General features: G+C 47.7%; 1 long non-coding RNA gene across 2 annotated transcripts; it reads right to left on the bottom strand.

Annotated features, from left to right (window-relative positions):
* Window positions 1-1,212: 1,212 nt before the first annotated feature.
* Window positions 1,213-18,900, bottom strand: LOC140483499 (uncharacterized). 2 transcript variants are annotated; one of them, XR_011961989.1, is made up of 3 exons: window positions 18,562-18,900; window positions 15,323-15,445; window positions 1,213-1,323 (listed from the first exon to the last, which is right to left on the bottom strand). It is a non-coding gene; the product is annotated as an uncharacterized lncRNA (long non-coding RNA). The 2 variants fall into 2 exon arrangements; XR_011961988.1 differs by lacking the exon at window positions 1,213-1,323 and adding an exon at window positions 11,990-12,198.
* Between the last annotated feature and the right edge of the window lie 1,176 nt (window positions 18,901-20,076).

Below are 20,076 nucleotides of genomic sequence, written 5' to 3'. Positions count from 1 at the left end.
ATACCAAGATTTGTGGAAGAGTGGGCAGGGAATATAGTTATCAAAGGGGATGGTAATCTACTGGGCTAGTGGGCCAAGGAATGAAAGATGGAGTTTAATTCAGGTGTTGGATTTAGATCAGACAAGCCAGGGAGGACTAACACGGGTAATGGTTGGGCCCTGGACAGTGTTGTCGAACAGAAAGAGACCAAGGGGGTGCAGTTACATTGTTTCTTGAAATGGAATCACAGGTGGATAGAGTGGTGGGGAAAGCAGCATGTGGCACACTTGTCTTCATTGGTCAGACCATTGAGTACATGAGTTAGAGATATTTGTAACATTGTCGTCTATATTTCCCCTGGGCAGAGAAGGCCACAGGGTGTCCTTATAAAGGTTTATGAAACCATATGGGGCCAAAGTAAGGTGAATAGCCAAAGGAAGGTGAGTCCATAGCAGGAGGCACAAACACGAGGTGACAGAGCAAGGATTTAAAGAGGGAGCTGAGGGGCAATATTTTCCACAGAGGATGTTGCATAGATGGAATGGACTGCCAGAGGAAATGGTGAAAACAAGTACAATTACAACATGGAAAAGACACTCGGGCAGGTACATGGAGAGGAGAAGATTTGAAGGGAGATGAGCCAAACACAGGCAAACCCGACTCATTCCATTTCAGAAACCTCGGCCGAAGAGTCATGCAGCACAGAAACAGACCCTATGTCTCCAGTTGTTGAAGGAGGAGACTATCGGGACAAGGCATGTTGCAGAGACTGAAGCAAGTTACAGCGATATGGATGGTCATCTGGGCTGGAGGTTTCAAATATGTGAAGTAATTGGTGAGGGGGAGGAGACGACTGAGATAGGAACTGTTATAGGAGTTAGAATGATTGAAGACACTGGTCCACAAGACATGCCATAGATACAGTGTTGGAGAGGGGAGAGGGAATAGGGAACAGAAAAATCCCAGGAAGCATTACCACCCTCTCGTGGGAGGCCTGCTTTTCCCTCTGTTATCCTGATGCTCACCAAGACAGCGCACGCTTGGATTGAAAACTGGGAACTCCCGGTGCTGTCTCAGTACAACAATACTTAAAATCAAGGTGGTGACGGAGCCTGGGGTGTGTCCGTATTGTGCTCGCCCTCCAGCACTATATTTATGTCATGTCTTGTTAGCTGATGTTTGGAGCCCTCCCATTGCTCTCTGCTCTGTGCACTGTGCACTGTTACCTGGCGTCAGGATTTATTGAAGGCTCCCGACCTCCCTGACCTTTGTCTCTCTGGCTGATCAACTATCTTCCCAACCAGCAGTTGGCAAGTCTATTGAGTCAGGATCTCCATGAGTACCTGTAGAAGACACAGAAATAAGCAGAATGGGAAATTAGACTGATGCAGTGAGGGTTACACATGTAGAATGGCACTGAGCCCCACAGAGATCTAGAAAATTCCAGTTTCCATTCCTGGCCTGTGCTGCCTCATCTTTCTGGAGTGGAGAATTCCGTTGGCTGAGGATCTGGAGTAGCTGCAAGAGTGAGAGACGCTGACAGAGGCAGCGATTGGACCCACACAGTGAGGGATACCACATGGAGAGATACTGAGTGATATCACCAGAGTTCAGGATCAAACAATTGTGCAGGAAGAAAGAGTTTTGATTCACGTTGCACTGCGATATACAAACTGTAAGCAGGCGAAGTGATGGCCCTCGTGGCATTATTGTGAGACAATTTATCCAGAAACTCAGCAAGTGCTCTCTCGACACACGTTCAAAACCCACCATTGCGAATGATTGAATGTGAATTAAATGCTTCAAAAAAATGTAATTAAAAACCTATAAGTGAGTATTAAACAATTGCTGATGTTAAGAAACATCCATCCGGTGCATTCCTGTCTTTAGTGAAGTAATCTGAGATGGGACTGGGATATCACAGGTATTACAGAAACAACAGCTGAGAGAGGGACAGGACAGGCAGCTCAATGTTCCAGGGGACAGATGCTGCAAGAAGGACAGAAGGGGAGCTGAGAGAGGAGGAGAGCTGCTGGTTCTGATTGGGTGAAACATCCCAGCAGGACTGAGAGAGGATATTCCTGCAGGATCGCCCAGTGACGCTGTGTTCGTGGAATTAATCAATAACAATGGGGCTTCCCTTTCCTCTGATTGTTCCATAGACCCCGGGAGCCCCGCCCCCCTGCACCTTGACCTTCTCAAGATGGCGACCCTCAGTCCCGCACTCTCTCTTCCCTCAAACAAATGGCGGCGGTGACCCTGGGCCCCTTCCCTGATCAGAGACCGCCTCCTCCTTACCCGGGCCTGGAGGGTCTTTTTCGAGTTTTTTTTTAAACCTGTAACCAGGACTTGTGAATTCTCTCCGCTCCTTTCTCCCAGCGAGACTCCCTCACACCGGATCTGAGCGCTGCTCTCTGAAGCTGATCGCAGCCGAAGAAAGCAGATCCATGTGTCTCTCTATCCTTAGCAATGCGACACTGCGCATGCGTCTGAGGTTATCAGTGAGTTGATAGTGAATATTCATATCTGCACGGAATCATGGGTGAAATATTAGACATTAACTGGACAGAAAAATTGTTAAAGTCATTGAGATATCTAGCATTCAAACAGATTGTTCGGTCCAACTCAACCATACCGGCCAGATATGTAAATTACCAATCGTTCTGAAAGTTTGAAATTAAGTTTCATACTCGAGTTGTGCAAATCGATTGGAAATATGTACGTGATCAGATTTCCATCTCAACTATTGATTTATGGGAAAGGTTTAATGCTCCACTATGTTAGTGAGAATGATCAATCCTGCAAAACAGTTTGCTTTCTGACCAATCTTGAAGCGTTCACTCCCGAGAATGCTTTGGCCCCGCTCCACGCTCATTCTGGTTGGAGAACCGGCCGCTGCTCGGTCCTCCAGTTACGCCCCTTCTTCCCAATTACAGAGTTGATTCGGGCGTGACTCAGCAGGCTCAGGGAAGTAAATATTCTGGGAGTATGGTTCAAATCCTGCCATAGCAGATGGTGGATACCTAAGGGAAGTAAGAGTCGATGCGGTGAAAATATCCGGAATCTTGGACCAACAGCCTTAGGTTCAGTTCATAGCTTGTGCAGGTGTGTATAATAACAACTTTGAACAGGTTCATGAGGAAAAAACAAGGGAAAGGCAGGAACAGAGTTAAAAACAATATAAAATGCTTGCATGGTGGTGGGGCTCTCAATGCTCAGATGATTTTAGTCTTTACCAAGTGATTGTGGGTCCCAGTACAGACTGTTGCACTCCTCCTTGTGCACAGCCGGACACCACAATTGTGGGGCAAAGTGTTGTGGTGGGATATAGAGGTGCTTTTCTGGAAGGTGTTCGGTTTTGAAGGTGAAAATAGGTGAGAAGGAGTAGGGTTTTGTATGAAGCTACCTGTTCGCCTCCTGTTGCAGCATATTATTGCCCTGACTATACCTTGTCCATGTATGGTAGAGATCAGTGACATTTCATAAGCCTACAATACAAGATCTGTCACTCTGTTTAAGGCAGTAAAGGCACTGTAGTTATAGAAAAATACAGCACAGAACAGGTCCTTCAGTCCTTGATGTGCGCTGACCTGTGAACTATTCTCAGCTCGTCCCCCGATACTATCCCAAAATCACCCATGTGCTTATCTAAGGATTGTTTAAATCTCCTGAATGTGGCTGTGTTAACTACATTAGTAGGTAGTGCATTTCACACCCTAACCAATCTCTGAGTCAAGAACCTGCCTCTGACATCTGTATTAAAGCAATCATGCCTCAATTTGTTGTTATGCCCCCTCGTACACACTGATGTCACCATCCTAGGAAAAAGCCTTTCACTCTCTACCCTATCTAAGCCTCTGATCATCTTGTATGTCTCTATCAAATACCCTCTTAGCTGTCTTCTTGCCAATGAGAACAGGTTCAAGTCTCTCAATGCTTCCCCATAAGACCTTCACTCTAGACCAGGAAACATCCTGGTAAATCTCCTCTGCATCTTTTCCAATGCTCCCACATCCTTCCTGAAATATGGGCACCAGAACTGCGTACAATATTCCAAGTATAACCGCATCAGTGTTTTGTATATTTGCAGCATGATATTGCAGCTCCCCAACTCAATCCCTCTATGAATGAAAATTAACACACTGTATGCCGCCTTAACAGCACCATCCACCTGGGTGGTACTTTCAGGCATTTATGTAAATAGACTCCAACATCCCTCTGCACATCTACACTACCAAGAATCTTTCCATTGGCTCAGTACTCTGCCTTCCTGTTTTTCTTCTCAAAGTGCTTCACCTCACATTTAGTTCCATTGAACTCCATTTGCCACCTCTCAGCCCAATTCTACAGTTTATCCAAGTCCCCCTGCAACCAGTTAACGTTCTTCCACACTGTCCACTACTCCACTGACTTTAGTGTCGTCTGCAAATTTACTATTCCATCCACCTATGCCTGCGTCTAAGTCATTTATAAAAATGACAAACAGCAGTGGTCCCCAGACAGATCCTTGTAGCACACCGCTAGTAACCAAACTCCACCAGGCTGAATATTTTCCATCAACCACCACTTGCTGCCTTCTTCCAGAAAGCTGGTTTCTAATCCAAACTGCTAAATCACCCTCAATTCCACATCTCTGCATTTTCTCCAACAGCCTACCATGTGGAATGTTATCAAAGGCTTTACTGAAGTCCATGTATACCACGTCAACTGCCCTACCCTCATCTACATGCTTGGTCACCTTCTCAAAAAACTCAATGAGGTTTGTCAGACACAATCTGCACTTGACAAAACCATATTAACTATCTGAAATCAAATTAGTGTTTGCTAGATGATTATAAATCTTATCTCTTATAATCCTTTCCAAAATCTTTCCTACATCAGAAGTAACGCTCACTGGTCTATTATTACTTGAGTCATCTCGACTGCCCTTCTTGAACAAGGGCACAACATTTGCAATCCCCAGACCTCTGGTGCCAAACCTGTAGACAACGATGAACCAAATATCAAAGACAAAGGCTCTGCACTCTCCTCCCTAGCTTCCCAGAGAATCCTCAGAAAAATCCCATCCAGCCCAGGGGATTTGTCTACTTTCACTCCTTCCAGAATTGATAACACCTGTTCATAACTAACCTCGATCCTTTCTAGTCTAATATCTCGTACCTCATTCTTCTCCTCTGCAATATACTTGTTTTCCCAAGTGAAAACCGATGAAAAATATTTGTTTACCAACTCTCCAATCTCCACAGGGTCCACACTCAACTTCTCACTTCTGTCTTTGATTGGCCCTATTCCTACCCTATCCTTTTATTCCTCACATACCTATAGAAAGCTTTAGGGTTCTCCTTTATTCTATTCGCTAAAGACTGCTTGTGTCCTCTCTTTGCTCTTCTTAACTCTCTCCTTAAATCCTTCCCAGCTGATCTGTAACTCTCCATTGCCTCATCTGTATCATTTTGCATCATCGACATATAAGCCTCCTACTCCTTCTTAACAAGAGATGCAATTTCCGTAGTAAACCACGGTTCCCTTACCTTATCACTTCTTCCATGCCTGACAGGGATATAGCTATCAAGGACATGCAATATCTGTTCCTTAAACCAGCTTCACATTTTAATAGTCTGCATCCCCTGCATTTTGCTACCCCCATTCTATGCATCGTAATTCTTGCCGACACTCTGGGGACACACACACACACACACACTGGGACACTGATTCTCTCTCACACTCTGGGATTCCGTTACACACACTGGGAATCTCTCACACTCTTGGACCTCTCCCATTCACTCTGGGACACTCTGATTCTCTTACACACACTGGGATTCTCTCACACATTCTGGGACACTCTGGGATTCCCCCTCACACATTCTGGGATTCCGTGACATTCTCTGGGACACTCTCTCACACCCTCTGGGACTCTCAGAGAATCTCTCCTACATTCGGGGATTCCCTTACTCACCATGGGACTCTGGGACTCGCGCTCTCTCTCACTGTGGGATTCCATTACACAATCTGGGATTCTCTCTCACACTCTAGGAATCCCTAAAACACTCTGATTCCCTTACGCAATCTGGAAGACTAGGACCTTCGCCCCCACACTCTGGGATTCCCTCTCTCACACTCTGGCACAGCCCGGCACCCTCTGGGATTCCTTTACACAATACTGGGACATTCTGTGATTCTCTCTTACACTCAGGGATTCCTTTACACACCATGGGACTCTGGGATTCTCTCTCACACACCCTGGGAACTCTAGGATTCCCTTACATACTCTGGGACACTACGGGATTCTGTCACACACTCTGCGAATCTCCCTCACAACCTGGGACTCTCTCTCACACTCTGGGACCCTCTCCCACTCACTCTGGGACCCTCTCCCACTCACTCTGGGGCACTGTGATTCTCTTATACACACTGGGATTGTGTCTCGCACGCTGGGAATCTCTCTTACATTTGGGGATTCCCTTACACACTCTGGGATTCCCTCTCACACACAGGGACACTGTCGCAAACTCTCACACTCTGGGATTCTCTTACACACTCCGGGACACTCTGTGATTCCCTCTCTGACACACTGCAATTCCCTCTCTCACACACTGGGACACTCTGGGGTTCTCTCACACACCCTGGGATTCCCTCTCTCACACTCTAGGATTCTCCATCATACTCTATAGCACACTCTGGGATTTCCTCTGGCACAGCCTGGGATTCCCTCTGGCACACCACGGGAGACACTGGGATGCCCTTACACACTCTGGGACATACTGTGATTCTCTCTCTCACTTCGGGATTCCATTACACATCATGGGACTCTGGGATTCTCTCTCACACAGACTGGTGTTTTCTCACACTGACACTCAGATTCCCTTACATATGCTGGGATTCACACTCTCACACTCAGGTACTCTGGGATTCTCTCTCACACACTCTGGGATTCCTGTACACACTCTGGGACACTGATTCTCTCTCACACTCTGGGACTGTCTCACACAATCTGGGACACTGGGACCCTCTCCCACACACTCCGGGACACTATGATTCTCTTACACACAATGGGATTCTCTCGCACACTCTGGCATACTCGATGAATCTCTCTTACATTCGGGGATTCCCTTACACACCATGGGACTCTGGGACTCTCTCTCTCACTGTGGGATTCTCTGACACACTCTGGGAATCCCTCTCACACACTCTGGGACACTCGCAAATTCTGGGACACACACATACTCTAGGACATTTTGGTATTCCGTTACACACTCTAGGACACTGTTGCACACAAGCTGGCACAGCCTGGGACTCACTCTCACACGGTGGCACAGCCTGGGACTCACTCACACTCACATATGCTGGCACAGCCTGGGACTCACTCACACTTACACACGCTGGCACAGCCTGGGACTCACTCACACACGCTGGCACAGCCTGGGACTCACTCACACTCACACACGCTGGCACAGCCTGGGACTCACTCACACTCACACACGCTGGCACAGCCTGGGACTCACTCACACTCACACACGCTGGCACAGCCTGTGACACACTCACACACGCTGGCACAGCCTGGGACTTTCTGTGAATCTCTCTTACACTCGGGTATTCCCTTACACACCATGGGACTCTGGGACTCTCTCACTCAATCTGGGACTCTCTCTCTCTCACTCGCTGTGGGATTCTGTTTCACAATCTGGGACTCCCTTACACAATCTGGGACACTGGGACCCTCGCCCACACACGCTGGGATTCCCTTATGCAATTTGGGACTCTGGGACTCTCTCTCTCTCTCTCACTCTCTCTCACACACACACACACACACACACACACACATACACATACACAAACACTCTAGCACACTGGGACCCTCGCCCAAACACTCTGGGATTCTCTCACACACTCTGGGACACTCTAATTCCCTTACACACTCTGGGACTCGCAAACACACTCTGGGACACACACACTCCGGGAATCCCTTACACACTCTGGGACACTGGGAGGCTCTCCCACACACTCCAGGTACCCACTCTGGGATTCCCTCACACACTCTGGGACACACTCACACACTCTTGGACGCTCTGGGGTTGTCTCACAAATTCCGGGATTCCATTTCACACCCTGGGACACGCCCTCGCACGCTGGGACACTTTGGGATGTGTCCTCGCCCGTTGGGACACCCTGGGACGCGCCCTCGCACTCGGGGATGTGCCCTTGCACGCTGGAACACCCTGGGATGGGCCCTCGCACCCTGGGTCACGTGGCAACGGGGTTGGACGGGACGGAGGAGGAACGGCGTTGCATGGGGTTGGGCGAAACGGCGTTGGGGGGAACAGTGTTGCATGGGGTTGGGGTGGACGGTGTTGTGTGGTGGTTCGACGGGGTTTGGGGGTCGGTGTTGTACGGGTTTGGGGGGTATGGCGTTGCAGTGAGTCTGTGGCGGGGAAACAGCATTGTACTGGGTCGGAGGGGGAAACGGCGTTGGATGGGGTTGGGGTGGGTGAGGGGACAGGAGCCCCCTGTAAATAAAGGTCCAGCCCCTCGGAGCCTCCTGTAAACACTGACACATTTCACCCACCCCACCCAACCCCTCCCTTGAAATGCCCTGTAAACACTGACATTTCCCCCACACCACCTCCCTCGGATCCCTCTGTAAACACTGACATATTCCTCTGGTGTATTAATCCGCTCCTATACGTTTGTGTAATCATCCCCACAACCACGCTAAATCAGCTTCTCAAGCTCCCACTCACAATGAAAGCTGTAGCCCCCTTTTCAATTGGGTGAAATGAACAATCCAAATGATACCCTTGCATTCCCTACATCAGAGCAGTGACTACTCTTCAAGCTGAAAATCTGGGCCTCCAATCAATCTCTCTGTTCTAGGAATTCACTGAGTAAATATTAAAGAAATATCCATTATGATCCTGACAGACCACTATGCAGGGATTTCCCCTGAGGGAAAATATGGGTATCTCCTGAATTGTCCCAATGGCTGGAAGTGTTTCTCCATTGACATCCTCTGATTCAGAGTCCAGAAACTGGGGTGTGTGGAAGGACAGGACTGTGTGAGCTACTGTACACCACATCTGACTGTGTCAGTCAGAAAAATAAATCTCTCGGTTTAGAGTCTTGTCATGGTCAGTGAGGATCAGTAATGGACGTTCGATTCCCTGTTTGGGAGAAAACCTTGCTATTTTGCAAGATCAACATTTTAAATTCAATATTCCCATGATTCAGAACTGCCTACAGAGTCAGCGATGAACAACGGACCCTAATTTACACCCAGACATCACTGAGACAAAGAAAGAGTCTTTGCTGTTTCAATAGCACAATCACAATGCCACAGTCAAGCAAATCAGGGGATTGTTTCTCCCCCAAAAAAAGTTAGTAACAGACAGAAATATACCATTTAACACCAGGAGCCTGACTGCAGCTTAATAACATTCTTTGTTCTGATTAAAAGTTTGTGGGCGGCACGGTGGCACAGTGGTTAGTCCTGGTGCCTCATAGCGCCAGAGACTCCCGTTCATTTCCCGCCTCAGGGGACTGACTGTGTGGAGTTTGCACCTTCTCCCTGTATCTGCGTGGGTTTCCTCCGGGTGCTCCGGTTTCCTCCCCCAGTCCAAAGATGTGCAGGTCAGGTGAATTGGCCATGCTAAATTGGCCGTAGTGTTAGATGTAGGAGAATGGGTCTGGGTGGGTTGCGCTTAGAAAGGTTGGTGTGGACTTATTGGGTTGAAGGGCCTGTTTCCACACTGTAAATAATCTAATCTAAATAAATGCAAAACATTAACTCTGCTTCTCTCTCTCTACAGTTGCGGCCAGTCTGTTTCAAATTTCCAGCAGCCACAGCGTTTGTGTACATTTTAGTAACTTCATTATTAACTTTTCAGAACTCACTCAGTTTCTGCAAGATCTTTTGATCCACTTAGCATTGCAACCATTGCAAATTATTGTCTGGAATGTAGTCAGTGGTTCCGTTCTTGAGGTGGAAATGATCACAGATTCCCAGGTGTTTGAGTGAAGTCATTCCTCCTTATCTCAGTCACTCAGTCTGCTCTCATTTTCTGAGACTGTGACCCATTGTTCTAGGTTCCTATCAGCAGAGACAGCTGCCAACATCAACCCTGCCAATCTCTTTGGTCATAATATCCAGTTCAATGAAAACACCTCTTATCACATGCAGTACAGGATCTCTGAATCTCACCCACTTAGTCAACAATCTCCAGAAACAGGAATAAGCCGGTGCCCCTCTGTTACAAACACTCTGATGGCAATGTGTGCTTCCTTCAGTGAGGAAAACAAATTTGCAACCATCTGTGTCCGTCTGTCTGCCTGAGGTTCCAATAAGTGCATTGATGGAAATCACATTGGAAATCCAAATCCCTTCCAGGTATTCAAATCACTTCGTGCAGAATTTACAGACAAAGGAAATCTGTGTTATCGGGAGCATAATCTTATTAGTGACAGTCTGTTGCACACAGCAACATGATCTTCTCACAAACACAAGCCATTGTTCTATGTTGAAATTGAAATGTGAAGCCAAAAAGGTCATGTAAACAATCCGCTGCTCGTCACTTTAATAAATGAACTTGCTGATCAGATAATACTCAAAGTGTTATAAAGTTGAAGGTGTGTACTGTATCTTTAAGAGGGAGAGAACACTCTTCTGAACTGAGAGCTTATAACTACCTGTGTGCCGTATATATGACTGGCCAGCAATCCCAGAGTGTACTGGGAAAGCAAACAAATGTAACATTTGGCTGTGAAATATAGACCTGAGTTGGTTGCTGTTTTGACAATAATTCAAATTTAATCTATCAGTTTAAATTATACCCCAAGATTCCAAAACCGAATCGAATTTGTATTTATTGTTTTGCCAGCATCAAGCCAATGAGATGATCTGTTGGGGGCATATAAAGTGCAGACATTTTAAAAATTGGTCAGAGAGTAACTGCTGTCTGGGAGAGTTAACATCTTGCTCACCAAGAAATTAGGAAAGTCTCTCAATCAAAGGGTACCTTTTCATATGAAACATACTCAGAATAAAAGAAGACAACGCCCCAGGGAGATCCTCAGACAGACGAAGAAAGACACAAAAGACAAGAGCCGCTATGTACTTTTGAAATTAAGTTGATGTAATTTTAATAAGTGTCTTATTGAAATAACATATTGTTATATAGCTGGAGGCTATAATAAACAGTGAAGAGAAAGAGGGAGCTTAGATTTATGATTAGTTGTTTAATATTCACTTTTCAAGTTAAAAATAATTTGATGCTATTTTCTTTAAATAGTGGAATTTGTGAGTTTTCTGTCACTCAGACTTTAACAGATTACGTGGTGAGGTGAACTTTTCTGGGTGTTTGGTTTAATTAACAGAGGGGTTCACTGTCATGTTGTAACAAAAGAAACACAATAAAGTACAGCACAGGAACGGGCCCTTCAGCACATAATGTTGTGCTGAATGTGACACCAAATTAAACTAATCCTTTCTGCCTATCTTTGTTCCACATCCTTGCATATCCACATGCTTACCCAAAAATCCCCTCTCATATCTGCCTCCTATACCATCCCTGGCAGCATGTTCCAGATTCCTACCACTCTCTGAGGAAAACATATTAGCCCTCACATCTCCTTTGAGCTCTCCCTCTTTCACCTTAAATGCATGTTCCATAGTAAAGATATTTCAGCTCTGGGTAGAACATTTTGACCGTTAACCCTGTGCATCTCATGACGCTGCGCTGACTGTCCCTAATTAGGCCATTCTTTCCCAAATGCGCATAAATCCTATCCATAAGAATTCTGTCCAAAGCTTCCCAACCACTGAGATGAGACTCACCAGGCTATAATTTCCTATTTCCCTTCTTGAAGAGAGGAACACCAGTCCTCTACGACCTTTCCAGTGGCTAGCGAGGACTCAAAAATTTTGGCCAGGGCCCCAAAAATCTCCTGTCTTGCCTCTCTCAATGACCTGGGGTAGCTACCATCTGGCCCTCGGGATTAATCCACTTTAATGCTCTTCAAGAAATCCAACGCTTTTTTCTCGACCTCAAAATTGCCCGAGCACATTAGCCTGCTCCACACAAATCTCAGTATCCTCTATATCCTTTTCCTGGGTGAATGCCGATGCAAAGTAATTATTTAGGATCTCGCCCACTTCCAGTGACTTCAAGCACAAGTTCCTTCCTTTAGACTTGACTGGCCTGACCTTCTTCCTAGTTATGTGGAAGCTGTGGAAAGGGTTCAGAGGAGATTTACTGGGATATGGCCTGGTATGAAAGGAAGGTCTTACAAGGAAAGGCTGAGGGAATGGAGGCTATTTTAGTTAGAGAGAAGAAGGTTGAGAGGTGACTTAATTGAGATGTATAAGATAATCAGAGGGTTAGATCGGGTAGCTATTTTTTCCACGAATGGTGAAGGCTAACATGAGAGGACATAGCTTTAAATTGAGGGGGGATAGATTAAGGACAGATATTAGGGGTATAGAGAGCAGTAGGCACGTGGAACGCCTGCCTGCAACAGTAGTAGAATCGCCGACGCAAAGGGCATTTAAATGGGCATTGGGCATACATATGGGTAATATTGGAAGGGTGAAGGTTAGATAGGCATCAGATTATTTTCACAGGTCGGTGCAACATTGAGGGCCAAAAGGCCTGTACTGTACTGTAACGATCCATGTTCATATCCTCTTGTGGGTAATTATCTCCAGAACGATTTGGGATTCACTTTCACCCTACTTGCGAAGGGCATGCCCCCTCCTTGCTCTGCTAATTCACTGTTTGGGCTCCTTTGAGCTTTTGTTTTACACATTTCTCACGTGCCATGCCAATTCTAGCTTCCCAAAATTTGCATAGGCTTGTTTTTTATTCCCTTCTGACTAAATTCCCAGCCTCCCTCGTTATCCAAGGAGCCCTTACATTGCCAGCCTTGTTTCTCCTCCCTCCTGAAACATGCTGGTCATGAACTCCGATCAGAAAGCCTTTAACTAACTCCCACGTGCCCAATGTGGCATTGTCTGATGACAGCTGCTCCCAATTAACACTGCCTAGCTCCTGTCTAATATTGACATCATTTTCAATCCCATAATTTAGAAAAATCCCTCAGGGTCCTGTCCGTATCCTTATTCGTAGCTACCTTAAAAAAACTTAAGCTGTGATCACTGTTTCCAAAATGGTCTCCCAATAAAAGGTCAGTCACCGGGCCAGGCTCATTCTGAAACAATGAAACCCTGAAGTGTTGAGCAGCCAGGTCTGTGCTTCTCCCAACCAAATTTCTGGAATTGCCACAATATCGGATCTGAGTTTATCTACCTTAGCTACGTTGCTCCTTGTGTTGAAATTAACACACTTCACCCCATTCGTACTATGGTGTTCATTTCTCTGTACTCCCTTTCTGATTGACTCGTTTACATCTTCCTTCCTTCCGTCCTCATCCCGAGCCCCCACAATGTGCTGCCCTGCTACTGTGGTTCTCATGCCCTTGCCATTCTAGGTTAAACCCTTCCCTTGTAGCAGGAGCGATCCTCCCTGTGAGGATATCAGTTCCCCTCTAGTTCAGGTCACCCATGCTTCAGAAGAGGTTCCAATGATCCAAGATCCTGAAACACCCACTGTACCAGCTCTTCAGCCATGCAGTCATCTCTGCTATCTTTCAATTCCTTATCTCACAAGGACATAGGACTGGTGGTAACACAGTGATTACTACCCTCAAGGTCCTGCTTTTCAGTCGTTCCCTACTTCCTGTGCTTACTGCTCAGGATCTCATCCCTCTTTCTACCCATGCCGTTGGTAGCAATGTGCACCATGACCTCTGGTCTCCCATTCTCCCAATTCAGAATTTCATGCAAATGCTCAGAGATGTCCTTGACCCAGACACCAGGGATACAACACCCCATCCTGGAGTCTCGGACACAGCCACAGTAACACCTGCCTGTGCCCCCAACTAGCGGCTCTCCTCCTATTTTCGCTCCCTTGGATTTTGCCCGACCTTGTTCTACAGCAGAGTCAGTTATAGAGTCATAGAGTCCTACAGCACAGAGAGAGGCCCTAGGAGCCAGACTGATCCCTGGCAACCATAATGTCCATCCGTGGCAACCCCATTTCCCTGCCCATGCCCCATATCCTTCTAATCCTTTCCTACCCATGTATCTGTCCAAATGCCTCTTAAATGTTGTTAATGTACCTGCCTCAGCCACATCCACTGACAGCTCATTCCGTATGAGAATCAGTATCTGTGTAAAAAAGATGCTGCTAACGTTCCCTTTTATTCTTTCCCCTCTAACCTTAAACTGATGCCCTCTAGTCCTCAATTCTTCAACCCTGGGAAAAAGACTGAATGTTTTCACCCTATCCATGCCTCTCATGATCATATACATTTCTATAAGATCGCCCTTATGTCTCCTATGCTCTGAAGAAAAATGTCCCAGCTTGTCCAACCTCTCCTGATAACTCAGGCCATTGAGTTGTGGTGTTATAGACCTGGCTACCGCTGTGCTACTCCCCTGAGAAGCTATTCCCAACAATACACCAGCTCTCCCTTCTTAAACATCCGCATCCAACCCCATCTTTATCCCCTGTATGATCCTCAGTGTGTCCTGCTGTTGCTCCAACCCGACCACGCGGACACCCACCTACCTGATGGAACCTGGATGTTTGGACTGGACAAGATCAGGGGTGTATTTAAACGCAATGCTTGGAATTCTGACATTACATTTGTAATGTAATGTAATGTAGAGCAGCGTGAAATGGAGGTGGATGACCTACGTGACTCGCTGTAAGGACACAGACAGGAGAATCTAAGGTGATCATGAGGATGTGGAGGTGAATGTGGGAGACAAGCTGGGACTGTATTGGAGTAGTCACGGTGAGAGGCAACAAATGCTGGATGGAGGGTTTCAGCAGCTGATGGACTGACGCTGAGGTGAGCCATCGGAAACTGAGCAAGTGTCCACCATCTAATAGGACAGAGAAACTGATCCATCAGCCTGAAACTGACTGACCACGTGGCTGTCAGTGACTCCAACACAAGTGAATGGAAACATTGCTCAGAGCCTGTTTCTGTAACATTCAACAGAACCAGGAAATGGAAAGTGAATAATTAGCTGAAAACAAGGCCACTGCTCTGTTAGAGTCAAAATCATTCAATGTTCAGTCACTGAATATTCTAACCTGCAGAAAGGAATCTCCCAGAATCACAGCAGAAGGAGAAAACAAGCTTGGCTGAGACAGAATGAAGCCACCGCCTGCATCACAACAGCTCAGAATAACGAGGCTGAATTCTCCACCAACTGACAAGCAATACAGATACTGTCAGAGTTACAGATCGAGTTCAGAATTATTCAGGAAACAGACTTACCAGATACACTGGTCGGTGGGGTGTGCCAAAAATCCATGAAATAGCTTTGTGATGTGCCATTTTTTTGTTGAGAAATGATTCTTTGTTTTCGCGAAGAAGAGCGGATGTGTAGTTCACTGATCACTAGATTTACAGACAAAGGAAACCTGATCAATGACTCACAGGTCAATTACACTGTTAGTGACAGTCCATCGCACACAACAACAGCCTGTTACACAGAGAACAGAACAGATTCTAGTTTAACAGAGACACTCTCACAATGAACATCTGCTGCTTTAATAAAAATGTTACCTGTTTGAAGAAAAGGAACATATCACCAATACAGCGAGACTTTTAAACTGCCCAATGTAACTGCGGAGATTTTAACCAATTCAGTGATCACTTTTTCTATGTACTTTTAAAGCTATTTTGAGCAGGGTATGTATCGTGGGTCGGTGTGGACTTGCTGGACCAAGGGCCTGTTTCCACAATGGAGGGATTCTATTCAATACAATTGTCAACCTGTCCCACAGCAGGATGGGTAAGGCCCAAGGGGACTCTGTACCAGACAGGGGTTGTGTCCCACAGCAGGATGGGTAAGGCCCAAGGGGACTCTGTACCGGACAGGGGTTGTGTCCCACAGCAGGATGGGCAAGGCCCGAAGGGACTCTGTACCGGACAGGGGTTGTGTCCCACAGCAGGATGGGCAAGGCCTTGGACAAGTCTGGACCCGGGATGGGTAATGTCCAGGGAAATCTGTACAGGGGAGGCATTGTTTCCCACGTTAGGGTGGGTGAGGCCGGACGGGAATCTGTACAGGGAAGCGTGTCCCCCACAGCAGGATGGGTAAGGCCTGAGGGGAGTCTGTACTGGGGACTGGTTGTGTCCCGCAGCAGGATGGGTAAGGCCTGAGGGGAGTCTGTACTGGGGAGGGGTTGTGTCCCATGGCAGGATGGTTAAGGCCTGAGGGGAGTCTGTACTGGGGACGGGTTGTATCCCACAGCAGGATAGGTAAGGCCCCAGGGGAGATTGCACCAGGGAGGGGTTGTATCCCACAGCAGAATGGGTAAGACCAGAGGGGAGTCCAACCCGTAGAGGGGTTGTGTCTCACAACAGGATGGGTGAGGCTCGAGGGGAGTCTGCACCGGGGAGTGGCTGTGTCCCGCAGCAGGATGGGTAAGATCCAAGGGGGGTCTGTACTGGGGAGGGGTTGTGTCCCATGGCAGGATAGTTAAGGCCTGAGGGGAGTCTGTACCGGGGAGGGATTGTGTCCCTCAGGAGGATGGGTAAGGCCCGAGGGGAGTCTGTACACATGTGGTTGTGTCCCTCAACAGGATGTGTAAGGGGTCTGTGTCCCACAGCAGGATGGGTAAGGGGTCTGTGTCCCTCAGCAGGATGGGTAAGGGGTCTGTGTCCCTCAGCAGGATGGGTAAGGGGTCTGTGTCCCTCAGCAGGATGGGTAAGGGGTCTGTGTCCCTCAGCAGGATGGGTAAGGGGTCTGTGTCCCACAGCAGGATGGGTAAGGGGTCTGTGTCCCACAGCAGGATTGGTAAGGAGTCTGTGTCCCACAGCAGGATGGGTAAGGGGTCTATGTCCCTCAGCAGGATGGGTAAGGGGTCTGTGTCCCACAGCAGGATGGGTAAGGGGTCTATGTCCCTCAGCAGGATGGGTAAGGGGTCTATGTCCCTCAGCAGGATTGGTAAGGAGTCTGTGTCCCAAAGCAGGATGGGTAAGGGGTCTGTGTCCCTCAGCAGGATGGGTAAGGGGTCTGTGTCCCTCAGCAGGATGGGTAAGGGGTCTGTGTCCCTCAGCAGGATGGGTAAGGGGTCTGTGTCCCACAGCAGGATGGGTAAGGGGTCTGTGTCCCACAGCAGGATGGGTAAGGGGTCTGTGTCCCACAGCAGGATGGGTAAGGGGTCTGTGTCCCACAGCAGGATGGGTAAGGGGTCTGTGTCCCACAGCAGGATGGGTAAGGGGTCTGTGTCCCACAGCAGGATTGGTAAGGCCTGAGGTGAGTTGTACCGTGGAGGGGTTGTATCCCAAGCAGGATGGGTAAGGCCCGAGGGCAGAATGCACCAGGGAGGGGTTGTACCCCACAGCAGGATGGTTAAGGCCAGTCAACAGTCTGTACTGGGGAGGGGTTGTGCCTCACAGCAGGAAGGGTGAGGCCCGAGGGTACTCTGTACCGGGGAGGGTATGCGACCCAAAGCAGGACAGGTAAGGCTCAAGGGTAGACTGTACCGGGGAGGGGTTGTATCCCCCAGCCAGACGGTTAAGGCCCGAGAGGAGTCTGGACCTCAGAGGGGATGTGTCCCACAGCAGGATGGGCAAGGCCCGAGGGGAGTCTGTACCGGGGAGGGGTTCGGTCCCACAGCAGGGTGGGTAAGGCTCGAGGGGAATCTGAACTGAGGAGGGGTGTCCCACAGCAGAGTGGGTAATGTCCGAGGGGAGTCTATGTTGGGGAGGGGTTGTGTCCCACAGCAGAATGGGTAAGGCCTGAGGAGTGACCGAGAGCAAAGATTTACTTAGAGAGCTGAGGGGCAACATTTTCCACAGAGGACGGTTCTGTGGCGCATGGGAGAAACAAGAACAATTACAACATGGAAAAGACATTTGGGCAGGAACATGGAGGGGTGAAGGTTTGAAGGGCCATGGGCCAAACACAGGGAAATGCAACTCATTCAGTTCTGGAAACCTGGCCAGCATTGATAACTTCGGCCAGAGAGTCATGCAGCACAGAAACAGACCCTAAGTCTTGGGTTATTGGGGGAGTAGACTATCGTGACAAGGCATGTTGTCGAGACTGAAGTAAGTTAGAGAGATATGGATGGTAGACTGGACTGGAGCAGGTTTCAAACGTGTGAAGTGATTGGTGAGAGGGGAGGAAAGTACAGAGAGAGGAACTGTTTTTGGCATTAGAATGATTGAAGACACTGATCCACAAGACAAGCCATAGATACAGTGTGGGAGAGGGAACACAGAATGGAACATTCCCAGACAGCATTCCCACCCGCTCGTGGAAGGCCTGCTTTCCCCTCTTTTGTACTGATGCTCACTAAGACAGCACAGGCTTGGATTGAAAACTGTGACACTCCCGATGTTGTCTTAGTACAACAAAACTTGAAGTAAAGACGGTGACTGAACCTGGGGTGTGTCTGTACTGTGCTCCCCCTCCAGCACTACAGCTATGTCATGTCCTGTTAGCTGATGTTTGGAGCCCTCTCATTGCTCTCTGTTCTGTGCACTGAGTGTGATCTTACCTCACTGCAGGATTTATTGAAGGGTCCAGATCTCCCTGCCCTGTGTCTCTCTGGCTGACAAACCATCTTCAATGAGGGATGGATGAGACACACAGCAGCTGAGAAGTCTATTAGGTCAGGACCTTCCTGAGTACCTACAGACAGATAGACAGAATGGGAAATTAGACTGATGCAGTGAGGGCTACACATGTCAAATGGCACTGAGTCCCACAGAAATCTGGAACATCCCAGTCTCCATCGTCTATCTGGAGTGGAGAATTCTGTTTGCTCAGGATCTGGAGGAGTTGCAAGAGCGAGGGACATTGACAGAGGCAGCGATTAGACCCACACAGTGAGGGATACCACATGGAGAGAGACTGAGTGATATCACCAGAGTGCAAGATCAAACAATTGTGCAGGAAGAAAGGGTTTTGATTCATGTTGCACTGGGATATACAAACGGTGAGCAGGCGAAGTGATGGCCTAGTGGCATTAAGTGAGACAATTTATCCAGAAACTCAGCAAATGTCCTCTGGACACAGGTTCAAATCCCACCATTGCAAATGAGAAAATGTGAATTAAATGCTTCAAAAAAGATGTAATTAAAAACCTGTATGTGAGTATTAAACAATTGCTGATGTTATGAAAAATCCACCGGGTACATTCATGTCTTTAGTGAAGTAATCTCAGGTGGGTCTTTCCTCCGATTGTCCTGGACCCCGATAGCCCCGCCCTCCTGCTCATTGACCTTCTCAAGATGGCGGCTCTGAGGCCCGCGCTCCCTCTTCCCTCAAACAAATGGCGGCCTTGACCCTGGGCCGCTTTCCCGACAGAGACCATCATCTCCTTATCCGGGTCTGGAGGGTCATTTTCGGATTTTTTTCACCTATATTCGCGTCTTGTGAATTCTCTCCGCTCCTTTCTCCCAGTGAGTCTCCCACACGCCGCTCTCTGAAGCCGATCGTAGCCGCACCCGGAGAAAGCTGCTCCATGACTCGCCATGTCCTGGGTAATGTGACGCTGCGCATGCTCTTCATAGAAACCAAACTGCGCGTGCGTCGGAGGTTGTCAGTGAGTTTATAGAGAATATTCATATCTGCACAGAATCACGGGGGAAATATTCGACATTAACAATTGTTCTGTCGAGTTACAGTCATTGAGATGGTTAATATGTAAATAGATTGTTCGGTCCAACTTAACCATACCAGCCAGGTATTTAAATTACCAATCGTTCTGGGAGTTTGAAAATAAGTTTGTTAGTCGAGTTGTGTCAATCGATTGGAAATATGTTCATTGTCAGATTTACATCTGAACTATTTCTTTAAAACCTCACATTGGTTTATGAGAGGTGTTTAATGCTCCGCTATGCCGGGACAATGATCAATCCTGCAAAGAAGTTTGCTTTCTGACCAATCCTGAAGCGTTCACTCCAGAGAATGCATTGGCCCGCTCCTCACTCACTCTGGTTGGAGGACCGGCCGCTGCTCGGTCCTCCAGTTCCGCCCCTTCCTTCCAAAATCAGAGGTGATTCAGATG

This window comes from Chiloscyllium punctatum, chromosome 12, assembly GCF_047496795.1.
Source record: "Chiloscyllium punctatum isolate Juve2018m chromosome 12, sChiPun1.3, whole genome shotgun sequence".
NCBI classification, from domain to species: domain Eukaryota; kingdom Metazoa; phylum Chordata; class Chondrichthyes; order Orectolobiformes; family Hemiscylliidae; genus Chiloscyllium; species Chiloscyllium punctatum.
The sequence above is the reverse complement of the archived record's forward strand: the minus strand, read 5'-3'. Positions and strand labels throughout refer to the sequence as shown.